The 18,209-nt window shown below is 43.8% G+C and overlaps 1 protein-coding gene across 3 annotated transcripts in view; it reads left to right on the forward strand.

The window, feature by feature from the left end:
- The first annotated feature begins 13,051 nt into the window (after positions 1 to 13,051).
- GPR173 (G protein-coupled receptor 173) overlaps positions 13,052 to 18,209 on the forward strand; it is a 19,190-nt gene continuing 14,032 nt past the window's right edge. For 2 of the 3 annotated variants that reach the window (XM_006096120.3, XM_006096121.3), the window contains exon 1: positions 13,052 to 13,426. The gene's annotated coding sequence lies outside the window, so the exon portion shown is untranslated. Of the gene's footprint in view, positions 13,427 to 14,026; positions 14,115 to 18,209 lie in introns of all 3 variants that reach the window. The other variant, XM_023760047.1, reaches the window with a different exon arrangement.

An 18,209-nucleotide genomic window follows, 5' to 3' on the forward strand; every position in this document is an offset into this window, starting at 1 on the left:
CCCCGCCTCCCTATTAGGCTCCGACTCTATTTTAAGTGACTTTCTTAGCAATGCTCATTCCGTGTCATTTATTTTCCATCTTCACATTCATTCTCGCCAGCTTCTGTCAGGCACTATAATGGGAGTTAGGAAGAGAGCCATGTGGAAAGAGAAAGAACCTGGCCCCCCACCCCGGGAGCTGACATTCTATTGGGACAGAGAGCACAAAAATGCCAGCAATTTGTCAGGTGTTGTTAATGGCTGCGATGAGTATTAAATGGGAGGGGAGCGTTTCTAGAGAGCATGGTCCAGCAAAGTTTTTCTAAGCTCGTGACATTTGAGCTAAAACCTAGAGGAGAGCATCCCAGAGGGAGTAAGAGCCAGTGGGAGAGTGGGAGTGGAACTCAGGCTAAGGAACAGTGTGGGGGCTGGTGTGGCTGGGACCGCATGATCAAGGGAGAGGTAGAAGTTGAGGTCAGAGAGGTGATGGGGGCTGGACACGTAGGGCCTTCTGGGCCACGGTGAGGACTTGGACGGACTCTGAGTGAGCCATGGGAGGATTTCTAGCAGAGAAGACCCACGCCCCTTTCAGAGGCCAGAGGCTCAGGTCACTGATGTATGGGGAGGAGCTCCCCATTTTCTCCAAGGAAGAACCCCAGCCCCAGCCCCTTTCAGCTGAACACATCTTCCCTGGCTGGCCCTCGAGGTCACAGGGCCCCTTCACTCACAGGTGTCACATGTCTCCCCACAGGGTCTACAGGCTGCACCCAGGAACACAGAGCCTCAAATCTCAGCTCAGAGCTTTCGCGTGGGCAGTGACAGGGAGCCTTTGTTCCATCCACTGTGTGAGTGAGAGGCTTGGGGTACTGCAGTCCCCACTGTCTGCAGCCACCACCATGTCCTTGTAAGGAGGACAGGTTCAGTCCAGGGATGGGGGCTCTGAGGCTGTGGTTCTGAGAGTGGCTGATTCCTGGGATTGGCCATGGTTTGACCAACCCTGCTCTCCTCTGGTCCTGGATGGAAAAAGTAAAATGGAATTATACAGTTTAAAATTCTTATACTCTAACCCTGGCCAGCGTGGCTCAGTGATTATTCAGCCTGCACTCAGAGGGTGGAGGGTTGGATTCCCAGTCAAGGGCACATACCTGGGTTGCAGGTCTGATCCTGGACCCCAGGCCGGGCGTGTGTGGGAGGCAGCCAGTTGATGTGTCTCTGTCACATCAATTTTTCTCTATATCTCACTCTCTCTTTCTCTCTCTCTCTTTCTCTCCTCCCCCTCCTCCTCCCTCTCTCCCTCCTTCCCCTCCCTTCCACTCTCTCTCAAATCAACGGAAAAATATCCTCACTCCTCAGGTGAGGATAAAATAAAATCCGTATGCTCTATTCAAAGTGGTATCACATTACTTAAAATATATTGTGATAAATTGTAGACATATGCTATATATAAATCAAATAAAGGGAATAAAAAACATTTTTTAGTTTTATTGTGGTGTAACTGATAAGTGAAATTGTAGTGTATTTAAAGTACACAATGTTATGATTTGACATAAATATACATGGTAAAAGTGATCCCACCATCTCATCCATCACCTTACATCTTAACCTTGTTTTTTGTGAGAATATTCAAATTCCACTGTCTTAACAAATTTAATGATAGATCCTTAGACCTTATTCACCTCATAACTGAAAGTTTATACCCTTTCACCAGCCTCTCTCATTTCCCCCACTCCAGCCCCACCTCTTGGCAACCACCATTCTACTCTCTGATTTTAGGTTCCACGTGAAGTGATGCCACGCATAATGCCCTCCAAGTTCATCCATGTTGTCACAAATGGCAGAACTTCCTTTTTAAGGCTGAATATTTCAGTGTGTGTGTGTGCATATACATCACATTTCCTTTATTCATTCATCTATTGACAGACACTTAAATTGTTTCAATACCTTGACTATTGTGAATAATGCTGCAATGAACATAGGAGTACAGATATCTCTACAAGATAGTGATTTCATTTCCTTTGGATATATATGCAGAAATGGGATTGCTGAATCATATAGTAGTTCTGTTATTGATTTCTTGAGGAATCTCCATGCTGTTTTCCAGAGTGGCTGTACCAGTTTATATTCCCATCGACAATATACAAGGATGCCGCCTTCTCTACATCCTCTCTAGCATTTGTTACCTCTTTTTTTTATATAACAGTAGTCATCCTAATAGGAGTGAGGTAATTTCTCATTATGGTTTTGATTTGCATTTCCCTGATGATTAGTGATGTTGAACATCTTTGAAAAACCTACAGCTAGCATCATACTCTATGGAAGAAAGACTGAATGCGTTCTCTTTATGATTAGCCATAAAGTAAGAATGTCTCACCCCACCGCTCTTCAACAATGTACTGGAGGTTCTAACCCTTGCACTATGGTAAAAAAAAAATAACAGGTATCCAGATTGCAAAGGAATAAGTAAAAGCTGTCTTTTTCACATATAACTTTATTTTCTATAGAAAATCCTAAGAAATCTATAAAAATCCTACCAAATAAGTATAGGAAGGTTACAAAATGAAAGTCTATATTCAAAATCAACTTCATTTCTATATACTAGCAATTAGAATTTGAACAATTACCACTTGTAATAGTATTACAACATACAAAATATTTAGAGATAAATTTGACAACCACTGAGCAACACCAGCTGGGCAAGTTGCCCATAATTTTTGTGCACTTTTGTGTGTTCTATACTTGAATAAAGAAAAACTAAACTAAGATAGTTAACCATTGAAAAAAAGCAAGGAAGTACAGGCATACCTCAGATATATTGTGGGTTCTGTTCCAGACCACCAGAATAAAGTGAATATGGTAATAAAGTGAGTCACACAAATTTTTAATTTTCTACTGCATGTAAGTTATGGCTACACTATACTGTCATCTATTAAGTGTGCAATAGCATTATGTTTATTTTTTTGCAATAGCATTATGTTTAAAGAGGCAATCTTAGTTTTAAAATATTTTATTGCTAAAAAATGCTAACCATCATCTGAGCTTTCAGCTAGTCATGATCTTTTTTATCATGGCGGAGGCTTTTACCTTCAATTTGCAAAAAATCTGCAAAGCACAATAAAGCAAAGTTCAATAAAATAAGGTGTGCTTGTTAATATCATAAGATTCAGGATGATATGGAGCTATGATTAGTAAAAGTCACCTAAGGTCTTCTAGGGTGCTAATAATGTTCTATTTCTTAATCTATGTGGTAGTTATACTGATGTTTATAATTATTCCTCTTGACTTGGTGTGGTGAACACACAATACAATGAGGTATTATAGAATTGTACACCTGAAACCTACATAATTTTATTAACCAATGTCACCCCAATAAATTCAATAAAAAGGTTAAAAAATTATAATTATTCTTAAAAAGTGAATATATGTACTTTTATGTATATACTAGAGGCCTGGTGCACAAATTCGTACATGGGTAGGGTCCCTAGGCCTGGCTGGTGATCAGGGCCAATCGGGGCCTGTCAGCCAGGGAGAGGTATGGGGCACGGGAGGTTCTCCGCCAGCCCCGAGGAGGGAGCTGGCCCTTAGCCCCCCTGGGAAAGGGGCCATGTCCACCGCCACCCACCCCCCGTTCCCTGTCCTAGCCTGGGGCCTGAAGGCCCCAGCAGGGTTGGGAGAGGAGGCAACGGTAGCCACCACCACAGTGGGCCCTGCTGGCCCGGGGGAGGGACAGGGCGTGGGAGGTTGGCCACTGGCCCAAGGAGGGAGCCAGCCCTCAGCTCCCCCCCCAGGAAAGGAGCCATGTCCACCACCACCCACCCCTGGTTTCCTGTCCCAGCCCGGGGCCCAAAGGCCCTGGCGGGGTCTGGAGAGGAGGTGACGGTTACCGGGCCGGGCTCAGAAGGAACGGACGCTGGACACCGACACCACATTGGCGCCCCGCCACCATGTGGTTCCCCGCTTCCCCCCCTCCTCCTTCCCTCTCATAGCGACTGGCCGACTCATCTTTCTGGTTGTTCGGTAGTAAAGGTTGCTTAGGCTTTTATATATATAGATATTCTATTTTACCATTAAAATGTTTTTATAAGTACATACATTTCAAGACATATTTGTAAAGAAAATAGTACAAAAGCAAAGTGCAATAGAGTATCTGCAGTTTGTTAAATTTTGTGTAAGAAAGAAGTAGAAATTAAAAATATTTATGTTCGTTTGTGCAATAAGAAACACAGTATGGGTAAACTAGAAATGAGTGGGATTTACTACCTACAGGGGATGGGGGGAGGTTTAGAGAATGAGAATGGGGTACAGGGGGTGGTCAAGTGACACTTCTCTGGGTATAATTTTTATATAGTTTTGACTTTTAAAATCATGTTGATGTTTTACATAATCAATCAATCAACAAGGATGGAGAAAGAACTAAATGGAATACAAACAAAATAAATGAGCCTATTTTAAATGAATAACATTACACTGAAGGGGAAAAGCAAAAAGAACTATAAACAAATATTAAAACCCTAGTTAGTACCTTTATTTTTCACAATGGTATGGGCTGGCAGTTCTGAAACTACTGAATGCATATCCTAGTATTGAACAAATAAGTAAATATATTGTGGATAATGATAATCTGGTTTCTCACTGTCAGAGAAGGGAAAAGGGGAAGGCTAGAATGAAACTTCTGGTTTTGGTTTGGGATTAGATTTGGAGTACCAGTATGAACTCATTTTTAAGATGATACAGAGTTTAGGTAGATGATAGATGATAGATAGATAGATAGATAGATAGATAGATAATGTGTGTATATGTATATGTAGAAATGCATATGAGCTTTGTTCACTGAGATGGCCTAGAAGCAATGACCTCCTGGTTGCAGAAGTTGAGCACACCTAGTGCCTATATCTTTGTATCTCTACCAAAAGGAACCAAGGCTGGATTCTTAGAGAAATGGCTAATTCCAGAGCTGGGACAGGAAAAGTACAAGATGAACCTGGAATACCTCACTGTTCCAGAAAGTAAGGAAGTACTCAAAGAACAGTGGGCCTATGAAAAGGACACAAAAGCGAGCTTGAAAGATTCCCCTTGTCAAATTCTGGGACAATTTTGGCATCAAAATAAGTAATGAGTATAGCAGTTTATAACCCATTAAATAAAGTAAGAATCCACAAACCCACATGACAAAACTAAATATATGAATGAATAAATAAATAAATGGAGGAGAAGAGAATGCTCTTCTTTATTGTAGATGAAGTAATGTAGAAGGAATAATGGAATTAGAAAATCACCATTTGGCAACCACCAAAAGAATAATTGCTTCAGTCAAGTGCAGTGGGATTGGGCGAGAGAGAGGGCAAGCCATGGCTTGTTATTCCACACACTTCTGTGTCGTTCAGGCATCTCGCAATATGCATGCTTTCATGCATTACTTGTGTAATTAAAAATATGTTTATTCTTTTGACATGCTGAGGGACAAGTGTTTGTCACTGTCAGTGCTCACTGCAAGATAGTGGGAGATAAATAACTTGCACTGAAGCGACACCCAGGAGCACTGTCTCCTGAGAGACAGAGATAAGAGCAGCAGCCCTAATTAACTGTAATACCGAAAAACACACTAGAACATGGTGATAAGTGGAATTGCTCTTGCCTGAGTACCTTAGCACAGTGCTGGGAACATAATAAGCACTCGATAGAGGCTTGCAGAAAGTGTAAAACAGTATATCCAGCCCACTAACTCTGAGTAAGAAAGGGGAAATGCAAAGTATAAGTATTATGTAAAAGTATATATAGCCCTAGCCGGTTTGGCTCAATGGATAGAGCGCCGGCCTGCAGACCAAAGGGTCCCAGATTCAATTCCGGTCAAAGACACATACCTCTGTTGTAGGCTCTTCCCCGGCCTGGGCCCTCATTGGGGCTCGTGCAGGAGGCAACCAATTGATGTGAGAGACACATTGATATTTCTCTCTCTAAAAAGCAATGGAAACATATGCTCAGGTGAGGATTTTAAAAAACTAAAAATAAAACAAACAAAAAAGCATGAGTTCATAATGACACTAAGAACAAGAATAACCTCATTTGAAACTTTGGACCCATAGGGCATCAATTTCATCCTCTAACATTGGCATTTGTAATGACAGCATTACATCTTTATCTTGTCCTTCCTGTATGAACTGTATTTTGGGTAGCCTGAATTGATGAAGGAAAGTTTTTACTTATATAAGAATGTTGGTTAATAAATGTGGGAAAGTGATAACAATTTCAGAAAAATTACCACTTTGCAAGTCTTAATAAAATAACTGATTCGGGCAATAATCATCAATAGATGAAAGGTGTATGGGGAAATTTTCCATGAAGGGATCAAGAGATTACCACCCACTGATGAATCATAACATCATTAAAAACAGAACCAGAAGATATTATATGCTTCCTGGTGTGATGAAATAGGAATGTCACAGCACCACCTATGAAGTGTTCTTGCAAAATACATACATACATACATACATACACACACACACACACACACACACACACACACAAATAAATAAATAAATAAATAACCTGAATGCAATAGAGTCCTCAGCACTAACTTCCTTATCCAGGAAAGATGGGGAGTAAAGAACATGTTAAATGATACCACAAGGGAGCAAACAGACAAATTCAGGAGATGAGTTCTTCTATAGCGTAACTGCAACAAGTCAAGGGCATGCCACAAAAACTGAGAGGAGAGAACCTGCTCTAGATTAAGGGACCCTTAACAGACATCAAACAATGCAGTGTGTTCTGATTAGAACAAGCCCACTTGTTCTAATGTGTACATATAAATGTCTAAAAAAGACATTTGATTATGAGGACAATTGGGTAATTGTGGACTTGCTTATTATTAAACATTACCAAGGACATTATTAGACATAATAATGCTTAAGTGTAATGGCATAGTGGTTTTATTAAATTATGTCCTTTTTAAGAAATTCATGTTTAAGTATATAGGAATGCAATATGGTAACTGCGATTTGCTTTGAAATACTGCAACAAAAGGAAAAATGGAATAGATGAAACAAATATGGTAGAATCTTATTTCTTGTTCAATCATGGTGGTGGTATGTATGTATGTTCATGCTACTCCTCTCTGCTCTGTGTGTTTGAAATGTTCATAATAAAAAAAATTAGTTTGTTGAGAGAATGAAAGGGGGCCCTAAGAAAAATTCCAGAATAAGTTGGAAATTATTCAAGCATTTTTATTCAAGCTTGAGGTAAAAGCCTTGTTTAGATTCAGTAACTAGGACAGTTAAACATGGGTGAGAAGTGTACCAAACATTCCCAGCTGTTTAGACACCAATCTGGGACATTTGTTATGATCAAAATGTAGTCTTTTGTTTTTTAAAATAAAAGAATCTTTAATCTACGAGCTTCTGGATATTGCTAATATCTATCTCTTGAGCTTGTAACAGCAGGGAATTGTACCTGCCCCCCAACATCTTTTGACATTGTTTCTATAAATGCTGACTGTGAGTAATACATAGCTTGTAGATAAACAGCATTTTGTATAAGAATCCTAGGAACTAACTTTAGAAAATATAAACTCTGACCTTCAGTCATCCCAGCTCTAGGGGAATTGCTGACCTTCAAGCATAAAACCAGAATGGCGAAGACCAGGATGATGCACAGCAGACCATCACTTGACAAGTTTTGAGATCCTTATCAGAATGGATTGTGCTGGCCTGCACGTAGAGAACTTTTCAACACCCTCCCCTTGATTTCTTTGTTCTGCTTTCCCTCTCCCTTCTTATAAAATCCTCTGCCTGCACCGAGGTGTGGAGAGGGGCTTTTCGACAAGAGTTCTCCATCTCCTCAGGTAACAAACACTTGAATAAATCTCTTTCCTTTTTCTCTAGCATCTGTCTCATTAGTTTGGTTTTTGCGGTGGCAGGCAGCTGAACTTGGGTTCCAGTTACAAGCTGAACAGTGGTTACATGGGTGTATAGTTTATAACTATTTGTTAATCTGCATGTATAAATCTTATGCACATTTCTATCTGTATATTACATTTCACACTTGACAATGTTATTTTTTTAAAAGCCGAATTGAATGCTAAAACATGGCACTCTTTCTCCCACTTCAGTGCAACCTGGACTGGTTAAATAGAACACAGCAGCCCCACAAAGGTGGTGCAGTGCTGTCATTTCAGAGAAAGAAACAGGAAGAAATAAGGAACTTTTAAAATCCTCTCAAATGGGCTTATCTCCCCACCTGTACAGGCGGGTAAATAGAGGGGCAGAGGCAAAAGAGAACCAAGGATTTCCCATTCCTAGAATGTTGGAGTTGCTTCAAAATAAGGGACTGTGGCTACAAATGCATGACTCAGTTTCCCCTCTCTTCTCCCGCTACAGCTCTGCCTATTAGTTCCTATGTGCTTATCTCATAGAGACAAGCCTTTTTGGAGAACCCTCTCTTCCCCCTGCCAAGGGAAGAAGGTTGCTTCAGGGTGGAGGGTAGGGTGACAGGCTTGAGTCTAGCTGGCCTCTGCTGCCCTCCTTTCCTCATTGCTATTCCTTGCCATTCCAAGGATCTCACCAGAACAATCCTTTCTCCCAAGGGCTTTAGAAAGACGTGGGTTGGAAGCTAACTGAGGGTAAAACCAAGATAGCAGGAGTCTCAAAGATAGAAAAATATCACTATCTTTGAGAGAAAGTCTGAGATCTTTAGCCTGTCATTCCGGGTCTGCCCTGTACCGGAGGAGCATGCCTCACCCAGACCACAACAAATTGCCAAAAACATCTGGCTTTCTGGAACCCTCACCCCACCCCCACGCTTTTGTATGAGCTGTTTCACTCACGTAGGCATCATTTTTATTTAATCAAGATGTGCATGGTACTCATTATCTGGCTTGACATTATTATGAACACTTGACAAAGATTACCTCATATATCCTCACAGCTCTATACTGTGAGCACTATTATGACCTCATTTAATAGAGAAGGTACTTGAAAGGAAAGGAGAGGAAGAGGCATGGATTCAAAACCAAAGCAGCCTGGAGCCAGAGTCCATGTTCTTAACCGCTACACTATATTGCCTCTTAAACATCTTCTAATTCACTTCCACTTCCCCCTACCTCTGCCCACACGACCCCTGACATCCCTAAGCTCCCACAGCTCCCAGTTGCCATTTTTGCCTCCTGTTATGATGAAACAATATGACCGCTTATTTTTCATTAAAAAATTTTTTTTCTTGCAGTATAATACACATAAAGAAAAGTACACCAGGCCTAAGCGCACAGCTCTCAATGAATTGTTGCTCAGTAACCACCCATGTAATCACCTCAGAAATCAAGAAACAGAACATTTCCAGCATTCTGGAAAGTCTGGACCTCCTACTCAGACGCCAAAGACAATTCCGATGTCTATCACCCTAGATTAGTTTTACCTGGTTTAGAACTTTATCTCAGTGGAACTATATAGTATGTGCTCTTCTATGTCTGGTTTATCTTGCTCAGTACAATGTTTATGGAATTCATCCTTATGCTTGTATGTAGTTGCGAGGCATTTCTTCTAGTCAATGTATAGTATTCCACTGTGCGCCTATGCCACAATTTAGCATTCTTCTGTTGATAGCATTTGGGTTGTTTCTAGTTTGGACTATTACAAATAATGCTTTTGTGAACATTATTGCATATGTTTTGATAAACGTAAGCTTTTCTGGAGTAGGACTGCTGGGTTATGAGGCGTGTATATGGTCACCTTTAGTAGATATAGCTAAACAGCTTCCAAAGGGTTATAAAGGGTTATATCTCATCAGCATTGTATGAGAATTCCAGCCACTCCACATTCTCACCAACATTCAGTATTGTCTTTTTCTTTTTAGTCACTCTAGTGAGTGTGATTTTATATTATATTTCATTGCCTACAAATGAAGTTGCATGTTTATATCTTCCTTTCTAATCATTATGTCTTTTACTTATTTTTCTTGCTTTAGTGCACTAGCCAGGACTTCCAGTATAATTTGAAGAAAAGTCATTATAGTGGGCATCCTGGCCTCATTTCCAATCTTAAATGAAAACTGTTCAAGATTTCCCCACTAGATATGGTATTTGCTACAGGTTTTTTGTAGGTAATGTGTGTTAAATTAAGGAATTTCCCATATATTTATTGCAAATTTAAGTTTGCTAAGTTTTTTGTCATGGTGCGTTTTTTTGCACCTGTTGAAATGGTCGTATAATTTTTCTCCAATTCCCTGAAAAATTTTGCGCAAAATTAGAAAATTGGTGTTATCTTTTTCTTTAAATATTTTGTAGAGTGCACCATTGACAGCCTCTGGAGGTTTCTTCGTGGAAAGCTTTTTACTTATAAATTCAATAACTTAATAGTTATAGGACTGTTCTGATTTAAATTTTTTCTTATGTTTTAGTGAATTGCATTTTCCCCATTTTATCAAAATTTTCAAAATTGAAGGTATAAAGTTCTTCATAATACTGTCTTAATATATTTTAATGTATCTGTGACCTGTATTGTAGTACCCCCTGTAGTGTTCCTCATGCTAGTTATGTGTCTGGATCAGTGTCAGGGATTTATCATTTTTCTATTTTTTTTCAAAGAAAAACTTTAAGCTTTGTTGAGTCTCTCTGCTATAGTTCTGTTTTTTTATTGATTTCTGTTCTTATCTCTGTTATTTTTTTCTCCTCTAGTTTCTAACTTCTTGAGATGGATTTTCTTTTTTTTCTTTTTTTTAAATAAGATGGATTTTCATATAAAAAATAATATATAGCCTGGCCAGTGTGGTTCAGTGGGTTGCGCATCGTCCTATGGACCTAGAGGTTCTTGGTTTGATTCCTGGTCAGGGCACATGACTGGGTTGCAGGCTCAATCCCCAGTAGGGGGCATGCATGAGGCAGCCAATCACTGATTCTCTCTCGTTGATGTTTCTATCTCTCCCTCTCCCTTCCTATCTAAAAATCGATAAAAACATATATTTTTAAAAAATAATAATATATAAGTGTAAGGCTATAAATGTCTCTCTAAGCATGGCCTGAGGAGTATCCACAGGATTTCAGATGTAATCTTTTTATTAACTGCCAATTCAAAATAAATTTTAGCCCTGGCCGGTTTTGCTCAGTGGATAGAGCGTCGGCCTGTGGACTGAAGGGTCCCAGGTTCGATTCTGGTCAAGGGCATGTACCTTGGTTGTGGACACATCCCCAGTAGGGAGTGTGCAGGAGGCAGCTGATCGGTGTTTCTCTCTCATCGATGTTTCTAACTCTCTATCCCTCTCCCTTCCTCTCTGTAAAAAAAATCAATAAAAATATATATTTTTTAAAAAATAAATAAATTTTAATTTCCATTGTGAATTTATCTTTGACTCATGGGTTTTCCTGCCTCTTCAAAGTATGGTGTCCAAACTTCAGTGGACATAAAAGCTACTACCTGAGGACCTTGTCAAAATAGGGTTTCATCCCAAACCTCCTAGATTAGTACTTCTGGGAGGTAGGCCTGGGGATCCACATTCACAAGCTCTCCAAGGGATTTAGACGCAGTTGGGCTGCAGGACCACAGTTGGGTAGCAAAGCAAGGGTTTCCTGAGGGCATAGAGCAAGTCTGATTCACCCGAAATTGTCAGTAGCCACCTGGGCCTAACATAAAGCATGTTTAAAAAGTAGGTGAACCAGTGGGTGGGGGGAGAAAGGAAGTAAAATTGCTTATATTGAGACAATTGGGATTCTTGAAAGCTATAAATTAGGGGAGCCGCTATGGCATCATTTGGTCCCAATTTAGTCCATTCAGCACAGAAATATTTTTTTGTCTTCAAATCTCTGCCAACCAAGCTGTCTCTTCACCTGTCCCGTTCTGCTGTCCTGGAACATGGACTTAAGTATGGGTGCCTGCCAGTCTAGCAGCCCCAAGAAGGTAAGGGTGGTACCGGAGATTTCCTGAGAGGGGTTGTTCAGAGCTGGGCAGCATTCCCTGCCCTGCCCACCCCCACCCCCACCCCCAGCCCACCTCCAGGTCTTGGCTGGGAAAATGCCCATAGAATCCATTCTAAATAAGGTTATCTACCCCACCTCTCAGAGCTCTAAGCATCCCTCCCATCCCCAAGCCTTTGCAAAACTTCCACAGGACCTTTCTGCCCCACCCCAACCTCAGAGCCCCCACCCTTGTCCCCTCTGTACTTGTAGCCCCCGTGAGTGCCTCTCTCAGCAGCCTCTTGGCCACCTCTCCCCACCTCCCCGCATGCCTCTCTCGAGCATCTCAGAAAAGCCCCGAGTCTGACTTCCCCAGCCAGCTATTGTCCTGGCAGCACAGCCGCCACGCCAGCATCCCCACCCAGTCGGCCAGCCAGCCAGCCGGCTGCTCCCGGCCTCCCCAGCCCCCCCTCCCCGCCCCGCCCCAGGGAGGACCAGGCTGGCGGCTGGGAGTCTCCCTGCCGGCTCAGCCTCCCTCCTTCCCTCCTTCTCTCTCCTTGCCTCCCTCCCTCCTCCCTCCCTCCGCCCGCCCCTGAGGTAGGGACCGTGCAAATCGAGGAGAGGGGGGACGGACAGTCAGGATGGGGTCCAGCTGAGGGCCCTGGGCTCCCCATTGATGCTCTATTCAGGCTGAGTGTCTCGGAATCTTAGAACCTGGATTTGTGTGAGCTGCGGTGGTTCCCAGACCTGGAGGGTCCCTCCGGCAGGCCCGTGGTGCCCCCGTTTTGCACCAGGACCCCCCCTCGGATGCTCTGAGCCACCCTCCTCAACCCGGATCTAAAACCCGGGACACAGCTCTCAGGCCAGCCTCTCTCTCCACCCCAACCCCCCTTTCTGGCGTCCATCCCCTCCCCAACACCACCTTTGCTGCTGCCTCTGGCTGTGGACCTGCACCTCTTCCCCATCCCCTCCAGGCCCAGGGAGCAGGGGGAACCTGGATGAGAGCCCCCTCAACCTGGGGCTCTCCCAGGCCATGGCCCAAGTGCTCCCAGGGAGGAGCCCCGGACCCTGAGCATCTGCTAGAGGCTTGGCAGAGGCTCCGCGGGGACCGTGTCTTCTGAGGACAAAAGGCGGCGGCCAGCAGGCAGACAGGGGGGGCGGGGGGGGGGCGGAGGGACCGGCAGCCAGACGGGCAGACGGGTAGCAGGGGCCAGCGCTGGCCCCCTCCCAGCTTGGCGGTGGCATGAAGATGGGGGTGGGAGTGTGTAGTGGGGGAAGCACCTGCCCGGACCCCCACCTGCCAGCTAGCTGGGCACCCCAAGGCTGTGTGCTGCCCACCTGGTGTTCCCCAACACCCCCAGCCCTGCTCAGTGCACCCCTCCGGTGCCTGCTTCCCCTGATGTCTGCGATTTAGACCAGCCCAGCTGTATCCACGGCAACAGAAGCAGGAGTGTCACTGGCCGCCAGATCACGGAGGGTCCCACAATGTGGCCTGGGATGTGATTTATCCTGGGTGAGACAGCGTGAGCTCCCTCCCTGGATTCCAAGACAGCCCTGCTGAGAGGAGCCCAGGTAAGTAGTCAGCATCCCTCCACCAAGGATGGGGGCTGGGACTTCTCTTCTGTCTCCCCACACAGATTTCAGAGTCTCCATCACTGCATGCTCTCTCTCTCTCTCTGTTAGTCTCTCTCTCTCTTTCTGCTCCATCACAAGGGCTACTTGGACACCCAAGCTTGGAGAGTCCTCTAGCCATCCCCATCTTTCCCAATCCCAAATGTCCCATGAGAAAGGGTACCACCACCTGTTTCCCCAGCACGGGGTCTGTTATCATCATGGTCGCATTTGGACAAGAGGCTGTGCTAACATTTCCTTGTGTGCTAGCTGTGGAAGGCATGCCTGGGAGCCGGTGGTGCTCTCCTCACAATGCCTGCACCCTAAGCAGGCTCAGCCTCCTGCAGCTGCCTCCTCTCCCTCTCCCTCCTCTTCCACTCTCCTCCAGGTTCCTTGGCCTGCATGCAGGGTGTGTGTCTGCCTGTCTGTGTGAGCAGGCAAGTGGGTAGACATGATAGAGAAGCTGCTCCCAGCCCAGACCACCCCCCACTCCTTCTTTCCTTCATCTCTCCCTCCTCCCTCCATTGCTTCCTTCCCTTCTTCCCCTGTTTTTCCCCACAGGTAGTAGACTTTTGCTCACTCACCACCGAAGATATTGCTGCGATTCCAAGATAGGGGGAGGAAGCCACACTGTAGGGCTAAAAGGAAGGTGAGGTGGGGGCAGGGAGCATTTCCAGGCCCTAGGCTGTCTAATGGCTCTGTGGGGACAAGGACCACATCACACATCAACCTGCAGGGGCCAGACACAACATGGTTGTCCCCACAGTGTGGACCCCAGCCTCCATCACAAGGCTGTCTGTCTTTGTTTCAGACATGCATGCTGTGTCTGGGACCCCAAGAGCTTATAGCCTTGTGCATAGTGGCCAGTGTTCTCTATGTCTGGAGGGGCAAGAAAGCCTGGTACATGGAGAGCATGGATTCTCCAGGGGCACTTCCCCTAACTGCAACTTTAGTGGAAGCGGGCCCCTTACTAAACCTCAGTTTTCCCATCTGACAAAGACTGGTGACCCTTCCATCATGGGTGTGTGTAGTGACTAAATGAGTTGGTGCATGGAAAGAAAAGATGTGTATAGAAGTGGCTCTGAAGCAGTGTCAGCAAAGCTCATAGTCAATACTGTTGCTGATTATTCATGATTAATATTGTTATTGATTATTCAGGGGAGACGCTGACCCCTCTTCTCCAGGGTCTTGGTAGAGATCTGGAGAGGGCAGCAGGGAGGCATATGGGGAGTAGTAGAGTGGAGGCAGATCAGCTCTGTGTTATAGCTCCTCATTTGTAGGGAGTGATAAGTGGTGGCTTTGAGCAAAGCCTCCTGTCCCCACCCCACTCTAGGCTCCTTTTCTTGCACTTGCCCCGTCCCTTGTCTGTGCAGAAACACACACACACACACACACACACACACACACACACACACACACAGGCTTCAGCTGCCCCCTCCCCCCTATGATCTAGCAGAGGCTTGGCTTGCAGCCTGCAGCATTCCTGGCCCTGGTGATGTATGCGTCTCCCTGTTGAGGGGAGACTTGGCAAGAGTTTGGCCTGTGGTCAGTGGTTGGCATGGCCTATAGACAAGGCTGAAGCTTCTGAGATCTCAGGGCTTTGGGTAGAGCTGGGGTGTGGCCCATGCAGCAGTCAGACCTGTGGAGGACGGGTCCCAGAGAGTTGCTAACCTAGAGCCTGGGCTGGGGAAACAGTGGGGTCTGCTGGCTGGTTTCTGGGTGTGGACATGTGGTGGAACAGTGGGTGAGGGGTTGGTGGCTGGAGAAGGGTCCTCAAGGCTGAGGAGGAGGAGGATGGGAAAGACTGAGGCCCAGAAAATGCCCTATGTGGGGGCAGGGAAGGGTGGGGCTTTGAGGTCTAGAGTAGACTTTTCTGAAGAAGCATTTGGTGCAGAAGGGAAAGGACCCAGCTTGCGGTCCGGAGGCATCTGGCCCTCAGTGTGGGTGTGTATGTGCAACTGAAAATGTGGCTGTGTGTGTAGTCTGTTTGTGTTTGTGTGTCTGTTCATGAGCACTGTGGATGTGTATGAGTCTGTGTCTGTGAGCAGGCCACGTGAAGGTGTGTGCATGTTTGGGTAGGCTTGTGTGTGTGTATAGGGGAGTGGGTATGACTTTGCATGTCTCTCTGGGTAAGCAAATGGGCATGTGTGATTCTGAGTCTGGATGAGGGTGTGTTGCTCTGAGTAAGTAAGCCTGTTGAATGTCTGGTTGTATGTGTGTGGTATCAATTTGTCTTTGAGTGTATGTGTGTGGGTGTGAGGGTTTCAGAATGTCTGGAACTACATGTCCAAATAGGTGAATGCCTAGTTGTATCTGATCGTGTATATCTATCTGTATGTGCCCATGTGTGCATATGTGTGTAGGTGCATCTAAATGGTATGTTTGTGAGTGTAAGGCATGTTTATATGTCCATGAATGTATGACAGGGTATGTGTGCACACATGCTTCTATATGGGTGTGTCTGCCATGTATATGTATGAGTAGGCCTCATATGTAAGTATGTGAATGTCCATGTGGATTCTCCAGTATTTTTAATTGTGTATATGTCTGTGTGCATGCTTGAGTACATTTTGTTTGTAGACAGCCCTCTGGGTTTACATCTGATTGGGGAAATGTTAGTGTAGATGGCCACATTAGTATAAGGAGAGCTAATTGTGTGGGTTAGGGAGAGTGTGAATACATGTTTTGTGCATGGAAATATATTTTGTGTGTGCCCATTTGATTATGTATATGGATGGGTAGGGCTGGGGGAGGTGTACACCTGTATGTATCTGCACAAAAGGCTGTGTGCAAGGTGAATAGATGCATTTGTGTATATGTCTCATTGTTTGTGAGTACACTGTTATGTGTGAGTGCATGTCTGATTGTGGTATGCTTGAATAACTACATTTCATAATACTTGAGTGCACATGTCTCATGTTTTATTTGAATTTCTAAGTGTGAATGTGGATATGTGACTGAATGTATATATGTGTCTATGTTAGTATGTGTTAACATCTGGCCGTGTGTGCATTTGAGTGAATATTTTGTGCATTAAATATTTCCTGTGTCCAAGCACATTTCTTGTGCCCATGCACATCTAAGTGTGTGTGTGTGAATGTCTGTGTGTGTACCTAGCTGAATGTACAGATATGTGAATGTACCAGTTTTCACAGTTCTAATTATTTGCATATGTATGTTATGCTTATATACCATCGTTTGTTCTGGAACATATGTTGTGGAACAGTGTAAATGAATGTGTGCCCATGCCACTATTGGCCTATAAGTGTGTATGTGTGTGTATGAGGATGACTTTGCATGTGTGCGTCATGATGAGTGGTACCAATTCTTCTTTTGCAGATGTACAAGTATGTGAGAATATGTGATTTTTCTTCCCTGTGTGCATGTGTGCGGACATACCTTTGTGTCCAAGTCTATCTGGGAATGTAAGTGTAAATGAATCTTCTTTTGTTTACATACTTTTCATATGGATGCATGAACATGTAGGAACATACATGATGTGCACATCTGTGATTTGTGTGTTTTTTAAGTATATTTATGCCTGATTGTGTACACAGAGAAATGAATGCTGTACAAATCTGTGTGCATGTGAATGTGCTCACAGGTGTACATGCTCAGTTGTGTGTGTAAGTCTATGTGTGTTAGAATGTCTGTATATGAATATATCATCTCATTGACAAGCATGTACACACCTGAGTGTTTATATGTGTGAGTACACTCATGTGTGAATGTGTGTGAATATACTTATCTATATAAATAATTTTCACAGAAAGCACCCAAATTATGCCATCCAGGCAGAAATCTAGATGTGAATGTGTATGTGTAAGTGAAAGTATATCTGGGGGCAGAGGGAGAGAGAAAGTATTTGCATTGTGTGTATGTAAGAGAGAGCCTTGGTGTTTCTGGTTAGGGTGTATATGTGAGATATTTGGGTGTACAGGTAGACTCCGCTTTCCAAACGTTCTCATTAAGCCATTTCCCTTTCATGAAAGACATACTTTAGTAAGGTAATGGCTTTTTTCATAAAAGCAAAGTGGCATAACACAAACTTTCAGAAAGTGGGAGATACTTCTGACTTTACACCATTTCGACTTACAAAAGGTTTCATAGGAATGCTGTAGTTTTGGATAGAGGGGAAACCTTTATTTGGGAAGGATGAATGTGAGTGTGAATGTATGTAAATGGTGTGTTTGTAAGGTACTCTGAGAATATCAGCCTATTTGGGTGGAAGATCATATGAGTAAGAGATTGGGTGTGGCTGGGTAGGAACATGTGTGAGGATGTGTATATTTGTGGGGTATGTGAGGATGGATGTATCTGGATGATGCAAGAGAGAGTGGGAGTATCTGAATTATATATACATATATATATACATACATACATATATATATGTTTGATAATGTGGATATATCTGTGTTGTATGTGTAAGAGGATGTGGGTGTTTTGGGGTAGAGTATGTGTATGAGAGAGTATGGGTGTAATGGGATGGGGGCATTCAAGTGAGAGCATACCTAGATGATGTGTAGGTGGGTGAGAGCACAAGTGTATCTAGGCAATGAAAGTGTATGATGGAGTATATCTAGATGGTGTATGTGTGTCAGAGAGAGAATTTGGGTACATCTTGGTGAGGATGGGGGCGTATGTGAATGTACATATAATTGGAGGGTACTATGGATGGTGTGTGTGGGTGTATTGAGAGAGAATGGGTGTATCTGCATTGTGTGTATGGACTGTGAGTATTCTA

This window comes from Myotis lucifugus, unplaced genomic scaffold (assembly GCF_000147115.1).
Source record: "Myotis lucifugus unplaced genomic scaffold, Myoluc2.0 scaffold_169, whole genome shotgun sequence".
Lineage (NCBI taxonomy): Eukaryota > Metazoa > Chordata > Mammalia > Chiroptera > Vespertilionidae > Myotis > Myotis lucifugus.